General features: G+C 40.0%; 1 pseudogene; it reads left to right on the top strand.

Moving 5' to 3' along the window:
* The first annotated feature begins 4,414 nt into the window (after positions 1 to 4,414).
* LOC118650728 lies at positions 4,415 to 5,783 on the top strand (annotated as a pseudogene).
* The last annotated feature ends 15,118 nt before the right edge of the window (positions 5,784 to 20,901 follow it).

The following is a 20,901-nucleotide window of genomic DNA, read 5'->3' on the forward strand; positions in this document are numbered from 1 at the left end:
TTAAAATTTAGGTATCTAGATCTCAAATCTTTGGCAATTGTGGCAAATCCAGAATGGAAAGCCAAAGACTATGGCCATGAGACTTCACTAGTGTTTGGCTTAACGACTGAGTAAGAGGGTAGCTTCTGGTGAAGGTATTCAGTTGGGACATGAAGATGTTTGCAGGGAGAGCAGCATGAGAGTCTCTGATTCATTCTTCACAGAGATTTGTCCAACTCGGTCATATAGTAGCTAGTTCTTTTTTTAAGACCTCACAGAACCACTAGAGAGAGCCATTTCACAAGAGGAACTGAAGGTTTGCCCATGGGAGTTGCTGGAATACAGAAAAAGAAGGCTGAAAAGCAGCCTTTTGTTAGAAATCAACCAGTGAATTGCATTTACACTAGGCTGTATTCGGAACACAAAAATCATCAAGTAATGTGCTTTAACTCACAGACTCTTTGGCTTTTACTAAACTAATTATTTTTGTGAAGCATGCAAAAGCAATCAATCTAGTTATGTTTTTCAATTTTATAATATGAAACATACATATGACAAAGTGATATGACAAACTTTACTGCTTTATAAACACATTAGAGGCCCAGTGCATGAAATTCGTGCACATAGGGGGGATCCCCTCAGCCCAGCCTGCACCATCTCCAATCCGGGACCCCTCAGGGGATGTCTGACTGCCAGTATAGGCCCAATCCTGGGAATCAGGCCTAAACCAGCAATCAGACATCCCTCTCACAATCCTAGAACGCTGGCTACTAATTGCTCACCTGCCTACCTGCCTGGTCACCCCTAACTGGCCTCTGTGCCAGCCAGGTCTCTCCTAACTGAACCTCCCTCACACTGGGCTGGTCACCCCTTACTGCCCTTCTTGCCAGCCTGGTCACCCCCTACTGCTCCCCTCTGCCAGTCTAGTTGCCCCCAACTGCAGCCCCTGCTGGCCTAGTCACCCCTCACTTCCCCCCCTGCCAGCCTAATTGCCCCCCTGCCACCCTGGTTGCCCCTAATTGCCCCCCTCTGCCAGCCTGGTCACCACCAATCCCCCCCCCCTGCTGGCCTGGTAATCCTTCATGGCTCCCCCACTGGCCTGGTCACCCCATGCCTGCTGTTCAATTGTTTGGTCATCCCTTACTAACCCCCCTGCCAGCCTGGTCTCAGGCAGCCATTTTGTGAGGGTGTGACAGTCAATTTGCATATTACCTCTTTATTATATAAGATTTCCTATTAAGAATGCTAAGCAAAAATAACTTACAAAAGTTTAAGTTGAAATATTTAGTGCCAATCTGGAAAACCCTATGTCAAATAACTCTTAATAGGCCTGAAAACTGTAATATTACTGTAAAATTAATTAAGTTTTTAAGGCGTAAAAAATGGAATTAATGAGTTATGTTGTTAGGTATTATGTCAAAGACACACTAAGATCTGTGTAGAGCTTTGTTAAAAGTTACATTTCAAAATTGCAAAAAATAAAAAAGTGATATTTTCTTTTTTTTTCCTGAGAATTGTCCTAAATTATGTTGATTTCTTATTTCATACTCCACTGAGAAAACAAAGTGTAATGTTAGCCAGCCCAGATAATATCTGAACATTTTATATTGCTGTAAATTGAGATAAAAGAAACAGTGAAAAAATAGAATTTATGTCTAGTTCTAATTTATCCAGTATCCTAGAATTTGACATTTTCATCTTTGTTTAAAAAGAAATAAACAGTTAGGACTATCCCAGTGAACAAATACATAATTCTGGCAACAGACTAAATATATTTACTTACTAGAGGCTCAGTGCATGAATTTCTTGCACTGGGGGGGGGGGGTCCCCCAGCCCAGCCTGCGCCCGCTCACAATACTGGACCCATCAGGTAGGGTCCCTAGGCCTGGCTGGTGATCAGGGCCTATCGGGGCTTTCCATCCTCTGCTGCCGGCAGCTGGCCCCACCCCCACCACTCCCACTGCTTGCCATCTGTGTGGCAATGCCCCCACACCCCCTGCCACCAGTCGCCTCCCTCTGCAGGCAACAAGTGTGGGGTGTGATCACTTGGCTGGCCTGGCCCTCCCTTTGCAGGGGGATCATTGGATGATGGCAGGGCCCTCGACTAATCGCATCACACCCGCCTTGGCTGGCCTGGCATCAGTGTGTGTCATAGCGTGGTCGTCCAGATAGTCATTCTGCTGTTGATTTGCATATCACACTTTTATTATTATAGATGGGATGAAGTTAACAACAGAAATTTCACCAGTGAGCATGAAATTTTAATACGGGCTCATGAAAATAACATTCTACATAAATTCTCCACTGTCAAATCAGGTCACATAGGAAGCTACATGTTATCGTTACAAATATGGCTAATTTAAAGAAAACACCCAAGAGAGTTAATTTGAGACAAAGAACATCTTTGTGTAGATTTCACTGAAGAAGACTGATAGTGGTGGAGTCAGTGGAAGTGCTAGAAGTAGTGAAGATGGTAATTTCAATATTAATTATATTACTAGTACTATTCTCTAACAGCCAAAAAAAGAATGTTTATAATGGAAAGGGATATATCAATTGTGTCAAATTCTTTTTAAAAGTCCATTAAAAAGAAAATTGAGTACTGAATAGAGAATAGAGCAATACGTTAATAATGACCTTGAGAATATTCGAAAAAATGATTTTAAGATTTATCCAGAAAAAATACAGCAGAAAAACCAAGGTTTCTTTCTCCCTAAAGAAAAAAAATATTGTGGTATCTTCAACTATCTGATATGAAATAACAACAATAATAATATTGTCTTCCCAAACTAAAAATCAATCACCATCTAGGTCTCAGCTCAATTACAAATTTTTGAATAGCTCCTCTGGGGGTGAAGACTAACATTATGAATCAAGTGGATCTACCTAAAACCCATGCAAAAGCCAACATGCTCATCCTCACAGGCGGCAGCAGTCCACATACCACTGCTCTTTGAGCTCCCATCATTCTCCCATGGCAAAGATAGGAAGAGTCTTGAGGATATAGACTTAAATATTTAGTGGTTAACTGGACCAAGAAAAGGAATCAATACAGTACAAACTCTATAAAATTGTTTTTATTGTTTACACTAGACTCCCAACCACAATACCACTAATATCATCTGCCCAGAAAAATACACACAACATTTTTTCAGCAAAGTCAAGCTGGGTATCTAATGGACCATTGGTAGTAAAGTTTTTTGAGAGCTACAGAATCATAGCATCTTTCAGAGCAGGAGTATGGCTAAGAAAGATACATGGTATCCCAAAGTAATAAGGCCTCTTGTCTTATTTTTTGGAATTGATATTTGCACGTCATTTCTGCAATGCCTGATTCTTTCCTGGGCACTATTGTAGCTACTAATGCAAAGCCTAGGAGAAATCTGAATTATCCAGAAAAGTCCTTTCTGACCACCTTTTCTAACACTTGGACCTACTCCCTTTGTCACTCACTGTCATATACACACATTAATTGATTCATTAATCCAACAAAAAAAAGTTATTATCTGCCTGGCAATGTTCTGGGCGCTGGGGATATAGCAGTGAATACAACAAAACTGATACTTTCATGCGGATTGAAATAGAGGAAGATATGCAAAAACAAAACAAACAAACAAAACTATAGCAATTCAGTTGGTAAGGAAGTGGCTTGAAGATAAGTAAAGTCAAAGCATGAAAATGGGAGTTGCTTTGCAATTTCTGCAAGGACAGAAGCAGAAAGACCACAAAACGCTGCTGCAATAGAAGGCAAGAGTTGAGGTTAGATTAGTTTTGAGCATTTTAAGGTTATGATGCCTATTTGATATTGAAGTAGAGAGTGTGGGTAAGGAGTTGATAGACAGGTATGGAATGTAGGAAAGAGGTCAGAGTAAAAAATCCTAATATATAAAAACCCAGGGACCATGGATCCATCCCCCAGCTCTCAGGCTCCATTGATCAGGGGATGACTAATGGGGGAACCGGGGTCCCTCAGGCTCCAAAGAATCCATGCAGCAGCGACATTTTGATTGGGCAGGCAGAAGCCAGACCACTTGGTCCCTCCCCCAACCTGCAGGCTCCCATTGATCTGGGGATGGTTAACAGGGAACCGGAATGAGTGGCCCAGGGACTGGCAGGCAGCTGGAAGGCAGGCCTCTTGGTATCAATCAGTGTTGGAGGAGGGGCAGAACTGGGGACTAGCTTCCTTAGTAGTCCTGTGGGTTCAATCTCCAGAGGACAGGACAGGCACCGATGGACCAGTGTCACTGGCATGATCCTGACAGCGCTGCCGGCCTCCTGGAACTTGGCCTCGGGCACTGCGGCCATTTCCCTTCCCTAGATGCTCCACAAGGAAGAAAGGATACCGCCAGCAGCGCCAGGGGCGACCAGCGATGACTGACTGCTCTCCCTGTGCTTCCTCCAGTCACTGGAGCCGACCCCGCCTGCCCCGCTCCAGATGCAGTGTGATCACTGCACACAGAAGGAATGTAGTAAAAAAAAAACAAAAACAAAAACAAAAAACAAAAAAAAAACAAAAAAAAAAACCTACGACCAAGAGAATGCCGCAGTCAACATCTGGAGTCCAGCTCAGGAGAAAGGAGAGAAGGGAGAATTCCATAAGTTGGCCGAAGCCAAGATATTTCTGAATGACTGCCTGGCATGTGACAGTTGTGTGACCACAGAAGAAGGAGTCCAAGTTTCTCAGCAGAACACCAAGGACTTCTTCCGTGTTCTGAACCGTAATAAGAAATATGATACCTCACAGCAAAAGGTGCTGGCAGTGTCCATGTGTCCTCAGTCTCTGCCTTATTTTGCTGCTAAATTCAGCCTCAGTGTCACTGATGCATCCAGAAGGCTCTGTGGCTTTCTCAAAAGCCTTGGGGCGCACTGTCTTTTTGACATGAAGATAGCTGCGGACTTCAGCATCCTGGGGAGTCAGGAGGGATTTGTGTGTCAGTACTGCCAGCACCGTGAGGAAGAGCCCCGGCTACCCATGCTGACCTCCGCCTGCCCTGGCTGGGTCCGATATGCAGAGCGTGTGCTGGGTCACCCCATCCTCCCCCAGCTCTGCACGGCCAAGTCTCCCCAGCAGATCATGGGCTCTCTGGTGATGGATTACTTCACCAGATGGCAGAACCTGTCCCCAGACAAGGTTTCCACGTCATTGTGGCCCAGTGTTATGACAAGAAACTGGATGTTCCCACAGCTTTACATAGTTCCCAGGGTGCTGACTGCGTGTTAACCTCGGGTGAAATTGTCCAGATAATGGAGCAAAGTGACCTCACCTCGAATGACGCCGCTGTGGGCACTGTTTGGAGACATGAAGGAGGAGGTGAGGCTCCACGGGGGTGCCAGCTCCGACGGGTACCTGGAGCACATCTTCGGGCACATGGCCAAGGAGCTGCTCAATGAGGATGTGGGGGTGCTCACCTACTGCACTCTGAGGAACAAAGACTTCCAGGAGGTCACCCTTGAAAGGGACGGAGAGGTTCTGCTACGCTTTGAGGCTGCTACGGCTTTCAGAACATCCAGAAGTGGTCCTAAAGCTGTAGAGAGGCAAGTTCCCCTGCCACTTCATCGAGGTTTCGGCCTGTGCCCGGCATGCCTAAGCGGCAGGGGCCAGGCCCAGGCAGAGGACAGGTGTGTGGCAGATGGAAGGCATCTATGCTGCCCTCTTGGTGTGGCCCCCGGAGACCAGCGCCCATGTGCAGGAGCTGTACCAGGAGTGGCTGCGGGGGGTGGGTGGGGCTACTCCCTCCCCGGGTCCAGGTGGCTCTGCACACTGCCTAGCAGGGCCCAGGTCATCCTGCCAGGACATCAAGTAGTAAAGGTCCAGCCGACGCCTGGCCTGCAGGCCGCCTGAAGAGGGGTGTCAGACACGTGAAGGAAAGGCTTAGCATCTCTGTCACTGCTTTAGTTTTCAGAATTCCCTGCTCCCCATCTGTCGGCTCCCTCCCTCTGAGGGGCGCTGTCGTCATCACATGGGCGCAACTGGAATATTGTATCTCAAGAGGATTGCCCCAATGTACATATCCTTTTATCTGATGATGAAAAAAATCCCAAAGAACAAGAACGGAGACAGACTATTGTCCTTTAGTCTAAAAAACTCTCACAGTCCGCAGTGTTTCCAACATTTCAAATGGTCCTGTGTTATTCCCCAACTACATAAATCTATTAAGGTGCAGGTATCATATAGGAAGAAAAGTAGGTTTATTTGCAGAGAAATAACCATATTATATTAGTCAAGTCACATAGCTGTGACAAGAGACACTATCATTATAAAGCAAAAGTGATTCTGCTGTTACTAAAAGAATTTTATAATTTTAGCCCACTTGTTGCTTATATAGATACAAATATTTTAAGGAAAATAACTTTTTGGCTTCACTGGATTTTAAGATACATTGGCTTCTACATTTATACTCATAATCATTCTAATTTTATCTTTTTAGAAAGTATTTCTTTTATTTCCTAGTTTAGACTATATTTTGTATTAGGTTTTTAAAAATAGTAATCAAAGTTACAAACTATGACCCAATTAAGTAATTCTTTTTCTTAAAACTTAAATGAAATTGTGAACTTTCAGTACCCCTAAAAATACCCTTGAAATTTGTAACTTCTTGTTTCTAAGTAAAGAGGTTAAATTGACTTCCTATAAATTACGTAGCTTTTGTGGTCAAATCAAGAGAAACGTGAAAAGGAAATAGATGTATAGGAGTTCCATGCTTATTTGGTTGCAAATGAATTCTGAGACTTTCATGAAAAATTAAAAGTCAATTTTCCCGAAACCTGGCCACTTGAAAAATTGTTTCAGAATAGAAAGCAAGCCAGGCCAGTGTGGCTCAGTGGTTGAGTGTTGACCCATGATCTAAGAGGCTGCTGGTTCAATTCCTGGTCAGGGCATATGCCTGGGTTGCAGGCTCAATTCCCCATGCAGGAGGCAACTGATCGATGTTTCTCTCTCATTGATTTTTCTATCTCTCTATCCCTCTCCCTTCCTCTATCTCTAAAAAATATTAATAAAAACATATTAAAGAAAAAAGCAACATTTTGCAGAATATTCTCTTCAACTGGTTTATCATACAGTTAAGGCTTATGATTAAATCTCTCCTTATTACTGTGTATAATTATATACTTATGTAATTTTACAGCTACATTTTTGCAGGTAAAATGATTTATTTGTAATTCTTACATATAAACTTAGACTGTAGAAGTCCAGAGCAGAGATCATTGCATTGATCTTTTCACCTCTCATGGTTCTTACTTTTCTGATATTCATTGAGAAGCATGGGACACTAGTGTTTTGCAAGTTGAAAGTCTGTATAAAGGCATTTTTATTTTATTCATCAATTTAATACTGGATATGCTGTTATACTTCTGGATACTAAATGTTCATTGATTTTATCTTTTCATCCTATTCAATTCAGTACACCTACCATTTGAGCCCATTATTTAGTCAATGAAAAAAAATTATATACATATCTACACTAATGAAAGACAAAGGTGCTAATTGACCGTACCTTTGCTACACCCAAGCCACGCCCACCAGCCAATCAGAGTGACTATATGCAAATTAACCCAACCAAGATGGCGGCCAGCAGCCACGGAGCTGGAGCAAGCAGGAGGCTTGGTTGCCCTGGTGATGGAGGAAGCCAAGCTTCCTGCCTGTTCTGGCCGGCTGTGGCCTCCACAAAAGGTAACAAAGTTTCAATTATAGAAGCTAAATAAATCTCAGATACCTGCTTCCAGCCAGCCTCCACTGGGAGCTTGGGTGGTTGGGGGTTGTGGCCAGCCTGCAAACAGCCATCAGCCCCTCACCAAGGCTGGCTAGGCACCCCAGTGGGGACTCCTACACTGAAGGGGCTGTGGCCAGCTTGCAAACAGCCATCAGCCCCTCACCTAGGATGGCCACACCTTCATGGGGTGAGGGTCCCACTGGGGGCCTTGGCCAGCCTGAAAACAGCCATCAGCCCCTCAACCAGACTGGCCAGGCACCCCAGCAGGACACCACAGCCTGAAGGAGGTGTGGCCAGCCTGAAAATGGCCCTGAGACCCTCACCCAGGCTGGCCAGGCACCCCAGTGGGGACCCCCACGCTGAAGGGTCTGTAGCCAGCCTGCAAGTGGCCATCAGCCCCTCACCCAGGCTGGCCACACCATCATGGGGTAAGGGTCTGTGGCCAGCCTGAAAACAGCCATCGGCCCCTCACCCAGGCTGGCTAGGCACCCCAGCGGGGACCCCCACCCTGAAGGGGCTGTGGCCAGGCTGCAAAAAGCCATCAGCCCTTCACCCAGACTGGCCAGGCCCCCCAGCAGGTCCCCCCATCCTGAAGGGGGCGTGGCCAGCCTGAAAACGACTCTTAGTCCCTCACCCAGGCTGTCCAGACACCCCAGCGGACATCCCCACCCTGATCTGGGACACCCTTCAGGGAAAACCAGCTGGCCCCCATCCATGCACCAGGCCTCTATCCTATATACTATAAGAGTAATATGCAAATTGACCCTAATAGCAGAGCGACTGGGAATCACTGGTCATTATGACACACACTGACCACCAGGGGGCAGTCGCTCAATGCAGGAGCTGTCCCCTGGTGGTCAGTGTGCTCTCACAAGGGCAGCTCTGCTCAGCCACAAGCCAGGCTGATGATTGCCAGTACAGCGGTGGTGGTGAGAGCCTCTCCCGCCTCCTCAGCAGTGCTTCTGATGTCTGACTGCAGCTAGGCCTGCTCCCCGCTGGCAAGTGGACATCCCCCGAGGGCTGCCGGGCTGCCAAAGGGATGTCTGCCTGCCAGCTTAGGCCCAATCCCCCGGGGAGCCAGCCTAAACCAGCAGGTGGTCATTCCCCGAGGGGTCCCAGACTGCAAGAGGGCACAGGCCGGGCTGAGGGACCCTCCTGAGTGCACAAAAATTTGTGCACCGACCCTCTAGTATATTTATATAATCAGCCATGATAATCATAATTACAAATTGTGTCTTCCCAGCATCTGTATCTGTCTTCCTATTTCTTTGGAAAAATCATCTGCTCACTTACTATGGTCTTGGGAGATTGTCAACCAGACTCTACCATAGCCCTGGTTATAATGATTACTTTAAATATGGACAGATAAAGCTGCTGATGAAATAAAAGATGGAGCGGAAACCGGTTTAGCTCAGTGGATAGAGCGTCAGCCTGCAGACTAAAAGGTTCCAGGTTTGATTCCGGTCAAGGGCATATACCTTGGTTGTGGGCACATCCTCAGTGGGAGATGTGCAGCAGGCAACTGATCAATGTTTCTCTCTCATCGATGTTTTTAACTCTCTATCTCTCTCCGTTCCTCTCTGTAAAAAATCAATAAAATATATTTTTTAAAAAAGAAATAAAAGATGGATCTATATGCTCTTGTACTATAGATAGCTAGATATTAATGGGAAAAGAGCAGGGGAGTAGACATTGTTGAGCGTATTCAGCTGGGAGACAGAGGCCTGTTTGCTACACCAGGAAGCTACAACTTCACACATACTCCAGGGGATCAGAGCATTGCCCTGCCAAGGATTAATACCCCTCCATTCCCATCCTGGATTGTTGAAGGGAGAGCAGGGGGAAATACGCAAATGCACAATAAAGTCAAAATGGCTCCGGGGTGAAGGCAGGGGGAGGGGGCAGGGGAAGCGGGGAGTGGTGCTGACCATAGAGACTAGGGCTAGGCAGTCTAACCTGGAAAAGGGATCATTCGTCAGGGACCCCATTGGAAGCCCATAAAAGTTTAAGAATTGATTGGTTGTTTTGAAAAAGTCTCTCTCTCTCTCTCTCTCTCTCTCTCTCTCTCTCTCTCTCTCAGACCTGCACTCACTGTTCAATTGCTTTCGCTTTCCCAGGGAGCATGTGACCATGCTTGTCTAGCGGCCACCTGGGGCCCATGGAAGATGGCAAAAGGCTAAGTTTTAATATGAAGCAGGAAGTCTGGACACTGGCTCTTGTTTGGCTCTGCTGCAGACACAGTTGGAATTTTTCCATGGTGGGACAGAGGGAGATGGGACATTGGAAACCCAGGGGCATGGGCAGACTCCCCAAATAATTTTTTTTCCTTTTCTTTTCTTTTTATTTTTTAAAAAATCTTTATTGTTGAAAGTATTACATAGGTCCTTCTTTTTCCCCCACTAACCTCTTCCAGGCAGGTCCCGTCCTCCCCGCACAGACCCTCACCACCCCATTGTCTGTGTCCACAGGTTCTGCATATATGCATACAAGTTCATTGGTTGATCTCATCCCACCCACCTCCCCTGCCTTCCCTCTGAGGTTCAACAGTCTGTTCATGCTTCTATGACTCTGGGTCTATTTTTGATCATCAGTTTATTTGGTTCATTAGATTCCACGTATAAGTGAAATCACGTGATATTTATCTTTCTCCGACTGGCTTATTTTGCTCAGCAATAATGCTCTCCAGGTCCACCCATGCTGTTGCAAATGGTAAGAGTTCTTTCTTTTTTATTGCCACATAGTATTCCATTGTGTAAATGTACCATAGTTTTTTTATCCACTAATCTGATGGGCACTTAGGCTACTTCCATGTCTTAGTTATAGTAAATTTCACTGCTATGAACATAAGGGTGCCCCAAATAAAGCTTGCCATATGTAGATCTCCCATGTGTAGATCCTTGGAATTCTTTCCTCATGATCCCATAAAAGGGCCTGTTCCCACAGCACTCTGACCGCTGTAAGTAGAATTATGTTTGATTTTCTTTTATATGAGTCATTTGATGTTTTCTACAAATGTGATATTTCATGCATAATATGAATAGGTTTACTGGAGAGTCAAACATTCATTATAATCATCCTCCAAAAATTTCAAATGCAAAAAGAAGTTGGAGAAAAGGTTATTGTTAAGATATAGGCTGCAGAGAAGTTCTACATTTCCTCATTCCTTTGTAGTACTGCTTCTTGGGAGTAAAGATTACATGTATCACCCAAAACAAATAAATATAGCAAGGATGAAAATTCACTTTTTGACTAAGATATGTCCCCAGTATTTCTTTAGACTGTGTTGCAAGTCAGGTTCTACATACAGGATTTTGATAAGGGAGGTATTTTGAAATCAACCTCTCTGGGTGAGAAAGAAAGAGAAACTTATGTCTGGGAAAATGAAAACTTTAAACTGTGATTCAGTCCCAACAAAAGCCTTAACTGACACCACAGAGAACTCTGGAGATAAGTAGTCCTTTAAGTTTGTCCTGATATAAGTCAAGAGGTCTAGGTTGTTATTGTTTCACATAAAATAATAATTTGATGCAGTTGGTCCTGAGAGACTGTGACTTTGAGAAGGTGATACCTTTGAGCTGAAAGCCATCCCATAGATATTCAGCTGTAAACCTTGAGATGCCAATTCTATCAGCTGAGGGAATGAATGCTTCAGTCCAGGATGATGACACCCTACTGCATTCACTGCAGATTGAAAATCACTTTCTAAACAAAAGCTAGAAAAATCAAATATACACATATATAAGCAATATCTTAATCAAACTCCTTTGCTTAGGACTAGAATCATATATCCAAATGTCTATTAAAATATCTAGTTGAAGCCTCTCACAGGTTCTAGAAACTGACTTAACCTTTTTGATTTTCACCAAAATCCAATCTTTATTCTCTATCTTATTTAAGGAATACTGTCCACAGTTGTCTGAATCAAGACATTAGGGCCATCTCAGACACACTCTCTGTCTCTGTATTGCATTTCTTTGAATTCTCTTATCTAATTAATCACATATTATGTTTACTAATCATGTATTTAATTCAACAACTTTTCTTTATCTGTACTTCCTCCACAACAATCTTGAATACAATCAACTGTTTATGGTAACAGTTCACTCCAGTCCATCTTGTATTAATTAGTCAACCTGAGAATATTTCTAAAAATGAATATCTAACCCAAGTTATTCACAATTTGTAATGCTTTAGAGACTTTTCACTGTACTTAGAATAATTCTAAACAATTAACAACATTTATTTGGTGCTTTGTAATCTGTCTACTGCTTCACTCTCTAGTCTCACTGTATTTCGGTTTATTAAATTTCCTTCAGTTTCTCAAATTGACCACCCCTACTTTCATCTCTGTATGGATGAAAAGGGGCCACATGCTAACCTAACTCAAGGAAGGCCTGTGTGGCAGCCCTGTAAATTCAAAAGACCTAAAGTAAGGATAAAGGAGGGTCTGCTATTAAAACTTTAACTAAAAGCAGTACATGGTGGGTAGTCACATCCTAGGCAGGTATCTTCCTTCCTTGACAAAGGTCAATCTTTAGCTTGACTGAGCCTATTGTCTTTTTGCATTTATTATAACATATCGTTGGAATCTCAAAGTAATTTTCCTTTTTTCTGAACCGCTCAAAGCTCAGGTACCACTCTGTGGAGACCACAAAGCCCCTCATGGTTATTGAGTTAATTGTTGACTATTAACTGTCCTGCACCCACCTAAGTAAAAGAAATATGTGTCTATCATTTTACTTTTTATCCAATCCCAAGGGTTTCCCCCACTTTGCTTTCTCCCGCCTCCCTAACTTATCACCAGTGAAGTTCATGTAACTCACGTCTCTTTTGATTGTAGTGTATAAAACAAGGTAAAAAAAAACCCGGCATTCTCCGAAGCATTATCCCAATACATTGAGATTCTGCTTCCCCTCAATTGTCGACAGTTTGGCTCAAATAAACTCCCAAAATATTTTTATAGGTTTGAATGTTTTCTTGCATTAACATCTGAGAGGTACTATTTGTCAATATCTAAAACCTCTTCTGCCTTACTCATCTGGAAAATTTCTATTCATCTTTAATTCTCATAGTAAATGTCACTTTGTACATAAGGCTATTCCCATACTAAATTCCCTATTATGTTTCTTAATTCCCTTTACCTTTTCTATTAAAGTAATAAACATACATCCCTGTAATAACATGTTTATCGGGCCAGACAGCAGTAGGAATGGTGGCATTATGACCTACACATTGCCACTTCTTTATAAAACCAATAAGAACACTGACAAGAGGTCAAAACCGACTTTCTGAGAGTGCTGAAGCATAACCAAAGACTTGTAAAAACTTGCAAAAGTGTACTCAACAAAACAGCTGAATCTCATTAAGAATAGGAACAGTTGTGGAGTTTTGAAATCCTTTATTCCTATCCCCTTCGTCTCAGTTCACGGTAACCTTGAAAGCCAACAGTCTCACAACTACAGTCACTGGTGAAAACAGCAGCATAACAGGAACTGGAGGGGCAGAAAGAATTGGGAGGTCCTCAGAAGATGAATCTTAGAGTAGTCATTATTTGAACTATCTGGCATTTCCCTGGAAATTCCCACCTGTAGGGCATGTCTTTATTTGAACCAAAAACAATCATGCAGATGTTGCTCAGTGCCAACAGCCTTTCCCCAGGGGCATTTTTCAAAAACTATCAGTATCAATTGCCATACATTTTAGTTGTCTGTAGTGGCAATAAAAGTTGGGGCAAAGAAATGGCTGGTAAAAAAAATCTTAAGAGGGAAACTGCTGGGATAAGACGCTCATTGAGGGGATTTAAAGAGATCTATTGCTAGGAATATAGGAAGCCATGTGCACATGTGGGCTGTGCACATGCCCAAGAAAGGGCAAGGCCCTCAACTCTCCCTTCTGACTAACCTTAAGACTCTGCACAAGCAGAGAGCAAGGCAAAGATTTTCAATTTGTTATTTTAATATTTTCAAAGGACTAAAAACAACCATGTTTGAAGAAATAAAATAATGTATGAGAGTAATATCTTATCAAGTAGAAAATGTTAACAAAGATATAGAAATCACAAAATGGAACAGAAATAGAAATTCTGGGGATGAAAATTGCAAAAAGTGAAATATAAAAATTTACTACAATAGCTTAATAACAGCTTTGAGTTAGCTGAAGATAGAACCAATGAACTTGAATATAAATTAATTGAGATTATCAAGCCTGGGAACAACACAAAAATAAAAGAAGAAAAATAAACAAAGCTTGGGACAACTGTGGAATTCTAACAATCTTATCAATCTATGCAAAATAGGAGTCCCAGAGGAGAAAAGAGAGTAAATGGAGCAGAAAAAATACTTGAAAAAGTAATGGTCAAAAATCCCCAAATTTGATGAAAATATTAATCTATACATCCACAAGGTTAATAAACTCTAAGTAGGATAAATTCAAAGAAATCTGCTACTAGATACATTATAATCAAACTATAAAAAACAACAACAATGACTTAAAGAGAATCTTTAATGCAGTCAGAGAGAACTGACTTAATATACAAGTAATCTCAATGAAATTAACAGCTGATTTCTCATTAGAAAGTATAAATAAAAACTAAGACAATTAGTTGCTAGCAGACCTACCCTACAAGAATGCTAAAGAGAGTTCTGCAGGCCAAAATGAAAGGACACTATACAGTACCTTGACTTCACATTAAAAAAAAAAAAAATAGACAAAATTGGTAAAGTTAACTATATGGGTAAATATGGAAGACAGTATAAATTTATTTTTTGTTTATAATTCTATTTTTCTATCTTATTTAAAACATAATTATGTAAAGCAATACTTACAAATTTGTGTAGATGTACAATTTATAAATTTGTGTAGATATTTAATATGTACAGATGTAATATATATAATAACAATAATACAAAAGAGGGGAGAAGGAATAGAACTATATAAGAGCAAAGTCTATGGATACTATCAAAATTTAGTTGCTGTTTTTTTGTTAATCCTCACTGGAGGATAGTTTTCCCATTGATTTTTTAGAGAGAGTGGAGGGGAGGGAGAGAGAGGGAAAAGGAGAGAGACAGAAACAGAGAGAGAAACATCCATGTGAGAGAGACACTTTGATTGGTTGCCCCCCACATTGGCCCCAACCTGGGAGCTAGGGATTAAACCTGCAACCCAGGAAAGTGCCCTTAACCAGGAATTGAACGTGCAATGCTTTGATGCACAGTCTGATGCTCTAACCACTGAGCCCACAGGCCAGGGCTGAAAGTTAAATTTATATTAATGTGAAATGGAGTGTTATAAATTAGGATGCTAATTATATTCCCAAGGGCAACCACTGAGAAAAGAACTAAAAATATATTGTAAAGTGAAACAAGATAATTAAATTGTACACTAGAAAGTATCTAACACAAAGGAAGGCAATAATAAAACAATAGGGTAGTGACAAAACATATAGAAAACAAATAACAAAATGAAAGACCTAAATTCTAACACCACTTTATTCCATTAAAAGCAAATGGATTAAGCACTCTAATCAAAAGGCAGAGATTGGAATAATGCATAAAAGATACTCCAACTATGTATATAAAAGATATTCTCAGTTGTATGCAAGTAAATGTGTATATAAGAGACATATTTTAGATTAAAAAAATTAAAAATGGAAAAAAGTATGCAATACAAATAGTAAACAAAAGAGAAATGGGATGGTACACTACTATCAGGTAAAATAAATTTTAAAAAATTATTAGAAACATAAAAGGACATTTTATAATGATGTAAGATCAATCCATCAAAAAGACACAGCAATTTTAAACATAAATGCATCTAAAAATATAGCCCAAAAAGCATGAAGTAAAAAATGACAGAATTGAGGGGAGAAAAATATCAATAAAACAATAACAGTTGGAGACTTCAGTACTCCACTTTCAATAAAGAATAAAACTAATCAAAAGTACAACAAGGAAACAGAAGACTTTGAAAACAACAATAAACTAGACTTAAAAGACATCTATAGAATACAGAATAACAGAATTTTTTCTAGGTGAACATGGAACATTCTCCATATTGACCATATGTTAGGTCAAAACAAGTTAAAACAAATCTTAATCAATTTAAAATGGCTAGTATTATATAAGGTATGCTCTCTGACCATAAGGGGATAAAATTAGAAATATGAACAGAAGAAAATTTGGGAAATTTATAAAAATGTAGAAATTAAGCAATATACATCTAAATAGCACTGAGTAAAAAAAAAGAAATCACATGGGAAGTTAGAAAATACTTTGAGATGTATGAAAATAAACACACAATATACCAAACAAGTTTATGAGATGCAGTAAAAGCAGTAGAACTATTGCCATAAATACCTATTTTAAAAATGATAGATATCTAAATCAATGACTCAACCTTCTATTTTAAGAAACTAGAAATAGAAGAGCAAATTAAACCTAAACAAGAAGATGGAAGGAAATGAAATGTGAGAGAAAATAAAGGATAGAAAAACAGTACGGAAAATCAGTGGTAGATTCTGGCCAGGTAGCTCAGCTGGTTAGAGGGTCATCCCCACACTCCAAGGTCTCAGGCTCTTTCTCTGGTCAGGGCACATACAAGGAGCAAACAAAGAAGGCATGAATGAGTGGGACAACAAATCTCTCTCTCTCTCTCTCTCTCTCTCTCTCTCTCTCTCTCTCTCTCTCTCTCTCTCTCTCTGTCTCTCCCTCTCTTTCTCCTGCTCTCTCCCAAATAAATCAATAAAAATTTTAAAAAAAAGAAAATCAGTGATACCAGAAGAGGTTTTTTTAAAAAAAAAATCAACAAAATATTAAAATTTTAGCTAGAATGACCAAGAGAAAAAGTGAGGAGATTAAATTAGTAGTTGTCAGGCATACTTGTTAGACTGCACACTCTTTAAAAGCACAGACATCATGGTTGTTTTGTCCAGTTCTGTATGCCCAGTACCTATTTCAGTGTTTAACACAAAGCATTACATATAAACAAATGAGTGCAACTCAGTGATATACACCAACTTCTCTAAGTTTATGATTGCAGTCAATCTTTAAATTGCATCCATTTGTGATTTCTAACCTAGTGCTCTACCACTTGTGTTACATGGTATGTTACAGTCATTGCATTTTAAGCTTTTACTACTGATGTGAACTAGCTCTATTTTGTTTTCTTTTTATCTGATCTTGCTACGCCCCACCCACTCCTTTAAATTCTATATCATAGAAAATCTGTGTTTGGACAAGAGCACTTTAAAAATGTCTTCAAGTTACTCATGTGGTTTTAAAATTTCCTGTTAGGAGACTAAGATAAATGTAAGCTGGGAACATAAAGTTCCAGAACTTGAAGTAAAGATCAATAACAAAGATTTCTTTATAGCTAATCTTTTTTAATAATGTTTGCAGGTTGTTATGATTTCCTGTCTAGTAGGCAATCTCTGTTTTAATTCTTCCTAAGAGAAATTAAAGCATATTCAGGCATTCAATCTCTTTCATGTGGCCATGGTGTTTCAAGTGCCACTCTTGAACTCAGTTGATAAGTCCTAATTGATCTTGACAATAATGGTGATTTCAATTTTTTGCCAGCAATTGGGTTATGAAACACCAGTCAGGTATGATAGCTAACATTTGTTTATTACCAACTTTTAGCCATGCACTATTTTAAGTGTTTTTCATGTATGAACTCACTAAACTTTTACACCTATCTTATATGACAAGTACACATATTATTTTCATTTTAAGGCTAATAATATTGAGGGACAATTAAAATAACTTGAACTTAATTATTCTATCCTTGACAGCCCCTTCTACAGAGGAGTTGGATAGATTATCTGGAAAAGGCTTTTTCAGAGATATGCTGCATGCAAGCTAAAACATGGAAGTTACTAACAGGTTCTGGCTCATGTGTGAGAGGAAATACTCTAATAACTAGATTGTGAATTATCCCCAAGTAAGAAGAGTTAGAAGCAGGAAGACTGGGGGGAAAAAAAGGTTATTTCAAAGGATAGGGTAATTCCAAGGACTATACCAGGTTAAAGTTTCTCTGTGACTCTACAGTACATCCTCTGCAGTGCTTGGAGCCTTGTTTAGTGGGTTGATTTCTTGATTAATTAGTGGCATATTAGTGTATAAGACAAGCATTGTTCTTTATAGGTAGGGCAAATTTCACTATAGTCCTATTTTCCATAATAAATTTCCAACCACCATGGGTTTATACAGAAAAGAAAAATAGCTATAAAGACTAATTTTTTTAGGTTGGTTTCTGTTATATTAGTTCTATTAGCACTGGACAATTATTTTACCTATAAAAGCAAATGTGCCTTTCTCTTAAGCTTTCCCAAAGTACCATACATCTTTGTCATAGAGTTTTCATTCCAGAAGAGCTTTAATCTTGAAAAACAGTCCAGAATAAAGATATTTCACCAGCACTGACAAAATTTACATTTGCTTTGCCTCTTTTACTTGTGTTTGTTTTATTTGTCTTAATACAATAGCAGAAATTATTAGACATTTTGAGTTCATATAATTAAAATCTCTTTGTAAGCAGAGTTCACTTCTATTCTAAATAATCCATTGTGTTTATAATAGATCTTTTGGCAATTACAGTTTATAGACTATCAACTTAAAATATTATAGTTTTTTAAATAATTCTTGATCTTAAAAAGAGCCTTGGTTTCTAAATCTACCTTAAAGTTTATATTTACAACCCTTACCTAATTTGACTTCACTTCTCTTGAAATTTTCAAATCATTTGAGAGTTGCTGTGGTACTAAATGTATAAAAGAAATAGTTTTTAATATTATATTTAAGTAAGGGAGGACAAAGATATAAAGATAGAAAAGGTTTCTTCTCTCAAACTGGTAAAATATTAAACAGTAGATAGACTGTGTTGTTATGTGTATATAATGCAATATCTAGAGCAATCCTTACAAAAGCAATACAAATACATACACTTTTAAAAACACACTATAGATAAGTCAAAAGGCAATTTTAAAGAAAATGTTCAAATAGTCCACAGGAAAAAGAAAACAAAGAAACATAAAACACAGGACAAACAACTATTTAAAAAATAATGTGGCAAAATTAAGCCTTAACACATATAAACAATTACATTGAATGTAAATGGCCTAAATATGAGAGTTAAAAGACAAAGATTGATATGATAAAGTAAATAACATGTTCAGTGGGTTGATTTCTTGATTAATTAGTGGCATATTAGTGTATAAGACAAGCATGATCAAAATATTCTATGAAAAAAATAATTTTAGTTATAAGGTTATACACAGGTTTAAAATAAAAATGTAGACAGAGATGTATCATGAAAACCTTAATGAAATGAGAACAGGAGTGGCTATATTAATACTAAATGAAATAGACTTATAAGTAAAAAAAAACAACAAAAATATTACTAGAGACAGAAGGAAATTGTATGATGATAAAAATAAGACATAGCCATCTTAAATACAAAAACAGAGCTGTAAAATATGTGAAGCAAAATTTATAGAAATGAAGGGAGATGAAAGCCTAGCCACAACTACAGTAAACAATGTTAACATCCTCTCTCAACAAGTGGTAGAATAACTAGACATTAAGTAAGCACTAATATAGAAAACTCAACAACACCAACAACCAACGAGTTTAAAAGACATGTATATATTAATGGAGAATATATATTTCATATGAAAATCTCCAAATACTTGAAGCTCCACCAACACATTTCTAAATGTGACCCACATCCATGGGTCAAATAAAGTGTCATGAAAACTTTAAAATGATACTGAACTGAATTAAGAACAGATTAATGGTTGCCAGGGCTTAAGGACAGGGGCCAGGGCAGGCAGGGCTGAGGGAGATGCAGGAGGGAAAGGGATTTGCCTTTAAGAGGACAACAGATTCATGTGGCAATGGGTTTGTTCTGTACCTTAACAGTATCAGTGTCAATATCCTAGTTGTGATATTGCCCCATAGTTTTATAAAACATTGCCATTGGAACAAAATGGTTAACATTTAAAGGGATCCTTTATTTTTTGTAATTGAAATGTATAATTACCTCAAAACATTAAAAAAAAACTAAATTAAAAATGTGTGACTCTTCTACCGTTATCTGTTTATTTTTCACATTTACTATATTTCTTTTTGACCCTTATTGCATACTACATTCCATCTCATTTCTGATTTCACAGAAAAACATTCTCAATTTGGTCCTTAAGTATGATATATTTTATGGATACCTTTCTTCTATAATCTATAAATTAACATTGTTCATATGATTCTTAGCATGTGATAGGCTTTCATTATGAATGTATGCTTAAATTTATCAAATACAGTGTTTTACATATTTTGACTTAATTTTTCCCTTTAATCTGTTAATGTAACAAATTGTATTGATTGCTTTTTTATTATATTTACTAGAGGCCCAGTGCACAAAATTCATGCACGGGGTGGGAGGATCCCCTCAGCCCAGCCTGCACCCTCTCCAATCCAATCCAGGACTCCTTGGGGGATGTCAGACTGCCGGTTTAGCCATGATCCCAGGGCTCGGGCCTAAACCGGCAGTCTGACATCCCTCTCACAATCCTGGACTGCTGGCTCCTAATCGCTCACCTGTCTGCTTGTCTGGTAGCCCCTAATTGTCTCCCCTGCCAGCCTGGTCACGCCCAATTGCCCCCCTGCTGGCCTAGTCACCCCTCACTGCCCCCCGCTGCCAGCCTGGTTGCCTCTTACTGCCTCCCCTGCTGGCCTGGTTGCCCCTAACTGCTCCCTCCTGCCAGCCTGGTTGCACCCAACTACCCCCCTGCTGGCCTGGTTGCCCCTAACTGCCCCCCTGCCAGCCTAGTCACCCCTACCTGCCCCCCCCCCCAGCCTGGTCACCTCTCACAGTCCCTCTGCCAGCCTGGTTGCCCCACACAACCTGCTGTTCAGTCTTTTAGTCATTCCTCACTAAACCCCCTGCTGGCCTGGTCGTAGACAACCATCTTGTGAGGGCCTGAGGGTTAATTTGCATATTACCTCTTTATTATCTAAGATTGGTTAATAAAATTATTTAGGTTTCAAGTGTATAATTCTATAATACATCATCTGTATATTGCATTGTGTGTTTGTCACCCAAAGTCATATCATCTTCCATCACCATATATTTTACCCCCTTTACTTTTTATTTCCCCTATAGCAATTACTATACTGTTATTTGTGTTTATGAGTTTTTATTTGTTTGTCTGTCT

The sequence above is a fragment of the Myotis myotis genome, unplaced genomic scaffold (assembly GCF_014108235.1).
Source record: "Myotis myotis isolate mMyoMyo1 unplaced genomic scaffold, mMyoMyo1.p scaffold_m19_p_3, whole genome shotgun sequence".
In the NCBI taxonomy this organism is placed as follows: domain Eukaryota; kingdom Metazoa; phylum Chordata; class Mammalia; order Chiroptera; family Vespertilionidae; genus Myotis; species Myotis myotis.